Below are 11,478 nucleotides of genomic sequence, written 5' to 3' on the forward strand. Positions count from 1 at the left end.
TGAGTTGCAGCTTTGTCACAAACTCTGGGACTAGGCAAGTGGCTTTGCAGTCACACTTAAAGGATAAAATGATAGGAGTGAGCCCTAGGCAAGGCGCAAATAATCTCCCCAGACTTTGAGGGTCCCAAGTGGTAGCAGTACGTCTCAATGTCTTATACCAAAGCTTTTCCTTCTGCATTCCATCAGCTGGGCAGGAAAGGCAGGAGCATGCTGCTGGGAGACATTAAGCTCCACAATGCAGGCAGACCCACCAGAAACAGGCATTTCAAATACACCTTACAGTCCACAAGTGAGTTCCTACGTCATCTCTGATCTTTCACTCCAATCCTTTAATTTCAGAAATTACACCCCACTTATTTCAGGTTGGGTGAAAACTCTCTAATACAGGGGTTCCCTGAGGAAATGAAATGGAGATAGCGTACTGCTTTTTGAGGTTGTACACCGTTAAGTGACAGTACAGGATTTTATCAAAAGCATGAAAGAAAGCACGTTTTTCTTATGTGCATCAAGCTTTTATGAATTTCTACTTAAATAAAGACCAGTCGTATAATGATAAAGACCAGTCATATAGTTTTTACTGGTGTGACATTACACACAGAGCTACAAAAAAAAGAGTATCTTAGGACATTGACTCAAGCCTTCAAAAGCCAGGAAATAACTAAATTCAGGCTGGTACCATTGGCAGCCATTTCTGGAAAACAGTGATGAAAAGTTTGAGACCAGGGGCTTAGCTGATGCCAGGCTGCTTGAATGCAATGACAAGTTAACATTGCATTGAGCCGAACAGTCTTCTCACCCACTCTGTCTTTCCTATCATACAGTGGTCACATGCAGAGTTAAGTCTTACAGAATTTTTTTTATGATACATGAGAAAATACAGCAGGATTGTAACTTGGAAGGTTGTATGTTGCAACGTGAAGTATGAATATTATGGATAAACAGTTCTAGGGTATAGAATGCATGACTTAGGGCTTTGCTATTGCCCTGCTTTTTTGCTAATCAGCACAAAGATAAAGAATTAGAGTAAACTCTCATGTTCCAGAGAGTTTTATACTACAATCAGTGATAAAGATGGAACTTCAAAGATATTAATATGAATATCTAAAAGCAGTCTTAATAGTGACACGGTGCTGTATGTTGTTATTCTTTTCTCTTTCCTTTCTAAAGATGGTTCCAGCATGTCTTTTTGTAGTACCGATGTGACATTATGGACCAGTTCAGCCACTGAACAGAATGTTACAATACAGAAAACAAAACAAAGCCCTACATCAAAAGGGTTTTGAGATGTAAATCTCAAGCACTCAGAAGTCAGGAAGTGCTCTGATTATAGTTATCTGTATGGCCTGATTCCCTTCACTTGGGTGTCCACACTAACAAAAAGCACCACATCTACACTGATTGAAAGCACAAAAATACCTAGCCTTTTCCCCCTGGCTGCAGTCCCCTTTCAAACCCCACACACTCCTCCACACTGCCTTGGGAAAGATTGTAATGGGACAGCTCTGCTGCCACATTACTGGTGAGACACTGATGAAAAAGTATCTGACCAAAAGGTATTAAGAGCAATTTTCCCTGTCAACTTGCTACTGGGTTGTATTCCTCCTCACGGCATCTCTTGTGAAAAGAGATCCTTGGGTGATTTCAGTTTGCTGATACTATTTTCCTCTCACCTCCAGCAGAGCACAATGAATTGGTGGAATGGGCAGGAGCATTCACTGCAACTTTTTGAACAATTTCACTGATGGGGAAAGGGAGGAGGTAGGCAGACAGACTGCAAAAATTATAGAATCATAGAATCATAGAATCATTTCGGTTGGAAAAGACCTTTAAGATCATGAAGTCCAACCATTAACCTAACCCACCAAGTCCTCGACTAACAATGTCCCTAAGTACCACATCTATACCTCTTTTAAATACCTCCAGGGATGGTGACTCAACCACCTCCCTGGGCAGCCTGTTCCAATGCTTGATAACCCTTTCAGTAAAGAAATTTTTCCTAATATCCAATCTAAACCTCCCCTGGCACAACTGGAGGCCATTTCCTCATGTCCTATCACTTGTTACTTGGGAAAAGAGACTGACACACACCCCGCTACTACCTCCTTTCAGGTAGTTGTAGAGAGCGATAAGGTGTCCCCTCAGCCTCCTTTTCTCTAGACTAAACAACCCCAGTTCCCTCAGTCACTCCTCATAGGACTTGTGCTCCAGACCCCTCACCAGCTTCGTTGCTCTTCTTTGGACACGCTCCAGCACCTCCATGTCTTTCTTGTAGTGAGGGCACCAAAACTGAACACTGTATTTGAGGTGCAGCCTCACCAGTGCCGAGTACAGGGGCACAATCACTTCCCTACTCCTGCTGGCCACACTATTTCTGATAAAAGCCAGGATACTATTGGCCTTCTTGGCCACCTGGGCACGCTGCTGGCTCATATTCAGCTGGCTGTCAATCAACACACCCAGATCCTTTTCCGCCAGGCAGCTTTCCAGCCACTCATCCCCAAGCCTGTAGTCTTGCATGGGGTTGTTGTGACCCAACTGCAGGACTTGGCACTTGGCTTTGTTGAATGTCATGCAATTGGCCTCAGCCCATCAATCCAGCCTGTCCAGATCCCTCTGTAGAACCTTCCTACCCTCAAGCCAAGCAACACACCTGCTCAACTTGGTGTCGTCTGCAGACTTACTGAGGGTGCACTCGATCCCCTTGTCCAGATCATTAATAAAGATATTAAACAAAACTGGCCCCAGTAATGAGCCCTGGAGAACACCACTTGTGACCAGCCACCAGCTGGATTTAACTCCATTCACCACAACACTTTGGGCCTGGCCATCCAGCCAGTTTGGGGTTTTTTGGTTTATTTTTTGGTTGGTTTGGGTTTTTTTTATCAGGAAGAGAAATGCTTTGCCCTTTATCATTTTACCCTTTTCCGGCATACAAAATAGCTGTGTTCTTTCGCTGTGTTTTCCAAAGCCAGAAAATCTGCCCTTTTAAAATTGGTGTACACAGTCTTAAACTGTTTGTTGGCACAGCTAGCTGAAGGATTACACTGGGGAAAAAATGGGACACTGTCAAACAGCTACAGAGTAGAGATCAGAAAAACTTACCATCTCCCTAGGTGCTTGCACTATACTCATCTGAGCTCCCAGGCTATTTCAACACCAGGACATTTCAGGGGGTGGAGAAACTTGCTTTTGCTAGATTGATGCAGCACTGGAGCACACTTGGGTGGTGTTGGGACCCTCTGATGTATCCAAGTGCAGACATTTTACATGACTGTGCATGGATGGTTTGTTTGTGGTCAGAGAGCACTTATTTCTGTCACTGGCATGTAATTCAGTCACTGTGAATGTGATGGTCAGGCATACATACACAAATAAGATTAATATGGGAATATGTCCCATATTAATAAATTGAGGTGGTAAATTTGCCTTCCTGGACAGTGAGAAGTCTTAACTTCTGAAACTTCAAAATGGTTTTGCCCCAACAGGTACCTCAGAGAGGGTGATGCAGGCTGTTTCTCAACACCTCTTCCTTGAGGAGTTCCCCAGCAAGACTGTCAGCTGCATGCAGGACTTCCTGGTAAAGCAGAAGGGATGAACACATTAATCCACTACAGAAAAGATCTTTGCCAGCCCTGTATTGTGAAAGCAAATGCTGTCTTGTTAAAGGACAGTGTGTTGGGGGCATTCTTCCTTCCCTAAAGGCACACATAATATCCTCCAGCCCTAGTGCAGATCAGTTGATACAAAAAGAGCCTGTTTGTTTGAATATGAGGCTGAGAGTACAGATTAGTTGACCAGCTACCAGGTGTGATATCAGAGCATACTAGTCACTGTGGCAGCAGGCCCCTATTAAGCAGCATAATTGCTCTGATCAGTGAAAAATGCTTTCAGTTCCTACACGAAATATTCAGTAAAAATCTAATCACCACTTTAAAAAAGACAACTTAACACTGCTCTATTACAAACTGTCCATTATGAGAAAGACACAAGCTCATCATATACAGCCAATGTTTACATGTTCTTAATACTCTGGTTTTAATTCATAGCAGGTATGTAATCAATGTTAGAAAAAACATAAATGAATTAAAATAACGTTTAGACTACTGACAACAAATGTGAAGTCCAGTGCTTACTCACCTTGCTGGATACTAAATGTAGAAAATGGCTGCCAACTTGATTCCCACTATCCGGTGTTACTTTCTTTCCTGATATATTCTGACTTACAGTATTCATATCCTTCACGGCACATTATTCATATTTTGTTCCTTTATACAGTCTTATCATCTTGCCTTGTAACTTCATCACCCAGAGCCATACAACCCAGTTTGCACATACTCAGTGCAAACTATCACTTAATAGCAAACCATTCCTGTGTTGTCATTGCATTGGGATGTTATGCTGTCATCATCTCTCCTATTAAGAATAAAACAGGTTTTCCTCCCTTCTATTCACAATTCTGATGTTGCATCCAAAGAGTTATACTCCACATAATTAAGGGGCTACTTATCGAGCCTGTACTTAGGAAAACCCCCACCTAAATAGCTTGCACGAAACTTATAATACTGTCTCCTGCCTCTCTGCCCCGCATTTCACCCCTTTGCAGAAGGGTGTTGTGCAGCCATCTTCCTGAAATGGGACTTTGAGGGTCAATGCCACAAACCAGCCTGGTGTGCCAGCGCTGCCTGGACAAAAAGGACAATAACCAAAAAGGCTGGTTGTGGCTCTGAGCCATGAGTGAGGGCATGATACATATGAGGATCTGCACTCATACAAACCCCACCAGAAGACTCACTCCCAAGGTGCAGCCTAGCTCCAAAGCACAAATTCAGGCATCAGTTTTGCCATACTACTCTTTTATCATTAGTAGAAAGTAGTGGTCATCTTTCTTTTTTAGCGGTGGCAGCTGTATGGGCCAGTGATGGGCGGTAGCATCCCCTCTGAGCAGCAGCCAGTCCTTCCAAACACAGAGGGTAGACTCAACTTTTGGGGAAAAAAAATTAAAATATGGGTGATGACATTTGATTGACAACACTCTAAAAAAAGCACTGACATTCTCACTCATATACACACAACAGGAAAAATCCTATCCATAAGCTTATTAGAAAGAAAGATTTCTAAGTGACTTTAACTGCAAGTGCATTTTTTCCATGTCTGCAATACAGTTTAGAAATATTGATGACTTAATCTTATTTAAATGATGATAACATATGAATTATAATGAATGATCCTTACATGAAAGCAAAACGTATGAAACAAAATGTTTTGCAAGGTGGGGCAAAGTCAACATAGCATGAAGCAAAACTCTTCAGACCAACACTTTTGCAAGCTACCCAAGGAACTCTGTTTACTTAGTGAAATGATTTTTAAAGGCATAAATTACCACAAGTTAGGGTTCTACATGTTTATACTGAAAAAGGGATTTGAATGTCTGAACAAATAGTGTGGAAGACAAGGACAATGCTTAAGGCAAGACTGCCATATTGGAGACAGTGCTTGGAGGAAAAAATGAACCCCACTCTGGGATTATACAAAGTTCTCCAAGGGTGAAGAACTTCACTCTCTTCAAGAATGAAAGTAAACTACTACGGTGATGCCACTCCTCTTAATGGAGTAAATCAAAGGAGACAAGAGGATGCAACTGACATACGCAAAACCAAGAAGTTCAATATCTGAGTAACTAATGAAGCTTCATTTCTTACGGATCTGTGTCTTACATTGTTTCCTCAGCAGGGCTCTGATGATGTCTGTCTCACACAGACACACAGCATCATAACTTTTGCAGAAATTCTGTATCGTGAGACTGTCTTGGCATGCAGCTGGGATCTTCCAGGTGCAAAAGCCATTCCAAGAAGACAGAGAAACAAACAGACATACAGACACACAAAAACACCCTCACAGACAAGAATGCAGGATCAGATAAGCCTCATCCTCTAGGAAACAGAAGAACAAAAATCGTTCTGGTGATAAGCTCCACAGAAGCTCTTTTAAATAGATTGAACAGATGAGCTCTTCTACCCTGATTTTGGTCAAAAACTAGTCCAGTTGTCATCTGATATCTGTTTAGTAGCCTCCAGCCCATTCCTACTGAATGGTGGGCGCTGAGCTTCAAAAGCCACAACAGGTATCCTGTTAACAGTTACAGCATAGACAACAGAAAATTAATGCAATGAAAATTCATCTCCCCTTTGCCCCAACATGTCAGGCAGAACAGGGTTGCTTACATTGGTTGATGTGTGTGTTGGACTTTTTTGTTGTAGCTAGAGAGCTTCAGCTTCCAAAACCATCTGCCTGCTATCTTTCATGAGAACTGACATGGAAGAAAGAAAGAAAAGCTTGCATTTCTTGTTGAGCAAAATGAACAGCTAACCATCTAAATGGCATCTGCTGAGCAGTAGGTAGAAAGAATGAACAGCAACATATGAGGAGCAAAGGAAGAAAAGATGTTCCTACTTCTATTCTTTTCCCCTCTTCCACCCTTTGCATTAGCACCATATGTAGTATGGCAGAATAAAGCCTTGTCCTTGTGCTGCTCTGGTACCTCTAGAAGGTCCCTATGACCACAGAAACTGCATATCTGTGCTTTTTCAGTTGCACTTTTAAAAAAAACAGCTCTGCTAGACAGAAAATTATGAGACTGCCTCAGCAGCTCTGTTTCTATCTCTCTTCTCACTTTCTCATCATTAATAGCAGCAGCAGACCAATGTTAGCAGAACTGCAGTTACCGTATTTATTTTCAAAGACAAACCTGTATCATAGCAAAACTCCCCTATTCTCAGATTTTTCTACTGAGAAACCAGCTCATTGTCAGAATGTATTACTGTACAATGTATTTGGCCATTGTCAGAATGGCCAAAACCAAATTAGGATTAAAAATAAAAATAGTGACAAGTTAAAAATAAGAGAGTAGAAACAAGAGACCGGAAGGTAAAGAAACTGCATGCTTCAAGGCAAGAGAGAATTCACAGAAATGGGAGGCAAGTAACACTTGTTCATTTCCATGATACTTCTAGTACTGTCCATTACTAGAGAAAAGATAGAAGCCTAAATGGACCTCAGCTCTGACCCAGAATGGTAATTCCTGTGTCTTAATACAACCACTGAGATACAGGGGAGGATTTATTTCTACCTGAGGAATGAAAGGACACACAGCAAGACTAACACCTAAACCAAGACCAGGGAGGTGATCACTATAATGGTGAATTTAAAAGAATAAGAAGGAAAACAACATCAACCATAATGAATATGGATGGGCTACCACACTACCTAGGAGCAGAACATCTATTTTTCCAAATACGAGATCCCTTGCAAAATCTTGATGAGAGGACAGCTTCTGAGTAAAGAAGAAACCAACATGTGAAAGCATCAAGTTTTTATGCAGGGTAAGAGATATAAATAATTTGTGCCTTTTGAGACACAGCCATAGCTAACCACTACCTGAAAAGTTCATCAGGAAAACCTAACCATGGAATCATTAGTTATACACATTACATGTGCATTCTTGCTTCAGGGACGTCAATGGGAATTTTGCTGTGTGATGAAAATTTTTAATTTTCTTGCATTTAATGGCTGAAGGAAGAATGTTCATTTATTTACTTATTCTCCATATGAAAAAAAAATCAGAAGTACAGCAGCCCAGATTCTCAGCTACATAGGAAAAAAACACACAGTACAGCTCCTAAGAGTACAAGTAATCTCTGTGTTCAGCTAATAGCAGACCACTCTGAACGAAGCCAGAGGTGTATGCAAACTTTGACATAAGCAATCAAGCACAAAACGTCAACAGAAAGCAGTAACTGTCCCTCCCATGCCCCCCAAAAAGCAGCATGGAGTTTAGCATGCAATCTGCTAACTTTCTCTCACAACAGATGATCCCTGTCCATTAGGAGGTCCTCTCTTGGCTAAGATCAAGGTCAGAATGTGCTTTGAAGGCAGGATAACTGGCCACACCAGATTTCTCTTCTGATGCTGTTATAGCTTTCATTAAGTAAATTGATAGCTAAATATCATATTTATGATATTTGCATATGACTGTGCACTTGGCATCACTGGAGATTTTGCACCAACAGCTTAGACAGACATGCCAGTAGTGATGACAGCCGTAACTAGAAAAGGGAAATGGACTAAAAGATTTCTTAAGGTCCCTTCTATCCCTAATTTATCTTATTCTGTGAACTTCTTGAAACTACTCAACTCTGTTCCCACTGGAGTTTTATTTTTCGTGCTCTAGTGCCCTGACAATAAGAAATACATTCTAATATTAATTTCATTAGGCCAATTTGTTCTAATGCACTTTTAGGCTTTGAGTGTGCAGGCAATTTGGAATGTGCCACATAAACAACTAGATCAATGCAATTTGTTACTTCAATATTTACTATTATTCAGTGAGTAGGAGCCAGAGATGTGCATTTCAGATGTATGCTCGCAACCCTCAGGACACTGGGATTATAGCAAAAAAGCAGAATGTGACTGCTGGGGAATATGTACCTTTGAACTTTTATTGTATTTCTGTGTGTGGTAACAGGGATGATGCCATGAAACAAATGTTTGTTCTAGACAGAGCTGAGCATTAAGTTAAAATTCTGCCTCTTTAAAAATATCAAAATTAGCTTCTGTCAAGAATCAAAATTAAAATTTGAAGTAGCTAGTTCTTTCATTGCAAAACACTACAAGTGTGATTCAGAAACTACAGGTCATTTATGTTTTACTGCAGATCTGCACAGAGACATATTTGAGCCCTGTGTCCCAGGTACTTCTGGTACTTAAGCTCGTCTCCATAGACAGGGGTGTCTGCTTGAACTCCTGCTTCTGTCCTGCAGCACGTGGCAGCCCCTGAGCCAGGGAGGCATTGCTTCAGCGTGTGCGCAAGCAGCAGACCAAGCCGTGGTGCAGGGGGCAGAGGCCAGCCAGAGAGCTTGGCATGTACAAGGGATGAGAGGTGTCAGGTCTCTGAAATCTAATTCCCTTCAGACAATGCATCAAGATAGTGACCTTCAGGTTAATTTCGGAGTGACATTACATTGAAAAGCATTCTGAAGGAAAACACCTTGAGAGCTCTATTTCCAGACCTGAGTGTCTTTTCACTTACAGAGGCATGTTAGACATTGACTTCAGACAAAATCAACAGAACATTCTTTAAAGGAAAGACACAGGGACTTGAAAGTTTTCATGCCTGTTTTAAGTTATTCTATGGCTTAAAAAGCTGAAAATTTAAACATGTTTTCAAGAATCTGCTAGTTTTGATGGAATTGAACTATCAAAATAGCACCTCCCATTGTATTTTGTTTGCATGTCTGAGTGTGCTGAAGCTAAATGGTTCTAAGTTGTATGATACTGTTCAGAAAAGCAGAGCTAGAAGCAGGGATACTTCTGTTTGTGTTAAGAATGAGCAACACATTCCTATAAAAAAATCTTGTGACATCAGTAACACAAACTGAAACAAAAATAGACTTCAATGGGACAGAGCTAAATCTGGATGTAAAAATCAATGACATGCTTTAATCACCTGCAGTCAAAAGAATAATTCATAGTTCTAGCTTGTCTGTTAACTGCCAGATAATTGACAATATTGTTCCAGATCCAAAAATTTTGGATCTGGGACCTTTATATCTTTGGAGAAATGTACAGGCTTGTTATGGCACACTTCGTCAATCTTTCATGCATTCAAAACAAACAGCCTGCAATGTGGAATTACCTGAAAGGGGGTTGCAGAGAGGTGGGTGTTGGTCTCTTCTCCCACGTGACTAGAGACAGGACAAGAGGAAATGGCCTCAAGTTGCACCAGGGGAGGTTCAGGCTGGGTATTAGGAAAAATTTCTTTACTGAGAGAGTGGTGAGACACTGGAATAAGCTGCCCAGGGAGGTGGTGGAGTCACCCTCACTGGAGGTGTTCAAGGAACATGTGGACATGGCATTGTGCGAGATGGTTTAATGGGCATGGTGGTGTTGGTTGATGGTTGGACTTGATGATCTTACAGGTCTTTTCCAAGCGTAGTGATTCTGTGATTCTCTGGTCCTGGAACAAGTAGAAAATAAACACCTTTCTTCCTTGCTTCCTCTTCCCTACATTCAAGCGGCACTAAAAGACCTTGAGCACTGAATCATTGGGTCACCTATATTAACAGCAAAGATTTTCTCCCCTCAAACTGGATACAATTGGAGAGGTCTAAGTCTCCCACCGCAAACAAGCCCATGCTCATGTTTACAACATGATCTAAGCACAGGATGTATTTGCTGCTGCTGAGCATACATCTCTCAGGAGTTCAAACTTACTAGGCAAACACTTTTGCACATTCTTCTGCATTGGCAAAGGGTAAGTTTACTATTATCTAGAAAATTTTTCATTATTTTGATCTGGAATTTATAACTTCTGAAATAATTTACATTCAAATGAAGGGCTAAATATTTGCAAAATAGTTTCTTCCCATATAGACAACCACCTTAAAATAATCAATTAGACTTTAAAGAGCTCTTGCTGGTTTTATATTCACCATGATGGAATTTCATTTAATGGAAACATCAGAAGAATTTGCATAGGATTTCTGAATTGTTTTCCCTGGCAAGTCAGCTAAAAGTACTTTCTGCTTGATATATTAAAGAAGCAGTAAAGATGCAGATAAATATTTGCTTGGAAGAGGGGAGCCATAAGTGGAAAACTTCCTTTCCAAGACTTGTGGTTTCCATGCTGAAAATACTGACTCTCAGTCTATTCATTCAATTTGTTCTCAGAACACCTGAGCCAGCAACAGGCAGGAGAATATATTTGTCACTGCTGAATTGAGCACTTCTACCCTCTGCTTCTTTTTTCTTTCTACTGAAGCAAAGACACATTTAAAATGCAGAGCCTCACTCAGTAGTCCTCATTCAGCTGATTTGGTAACAGAAGCCACGAGACGCAATGCAAGAGGTGGCGGACAAAAAATAAGTACCCAGGTCTGTTTTTCCACAGTAAAGGTAAGCTGACTTGGCTGTGCGTTATTTTCCCTTTCTGCTGTTTCCTCTTCAACATCTTCCTGAAGTGATCATATTTACAAATAAAAGATTGAAAACCCTTCCCACTCCACAAGTTATCATTCAGCTGGGTTAAGGGGATCAGGAAATCCAGCTAGGGCACTAATACCTCCTTCATCACAGAAATTAAATTACAGCCTTTGGATGAAGCAGCATGTTGCAAGGTGATACCTCCTTCTGAATGTTCCAGTGCAGAATAAGCCTGCCCACCCACTCCAAGCCATTACAGATGGCAGCTAACAGCCACACATCATTGAGACAGTATCTACTATTCTCCTACAAGTAAAGAAACCACAGTTCTGCCTTGACCTTATGGGATCCACACAAAGGCAGCTGAAGGATGCAGAAAGGATGCTGTAGACTCTCTTTCGCTTCCACACTACACACCTACCTGTGGCTTAGAAACGAATAGACTGAAGTTTACCAAGTACTGACTTTTTCTCCTGCTTTCCCATTCATGGAACTTTGATT

The sequence above is a fragment of the Gavia stellata genome, chromosome Z, assembly GCF_030936135.1.
Source record: "Gavia stellata isolate bGavSte3 chromosome Z, bGavSte3.hap2, whole genome shotgun sequence".
NCBI lineage: Eukaryota > Metazoa > Chordata > Aves > Gaviiformes > Gaviidae > Gavia > Gavia stellata.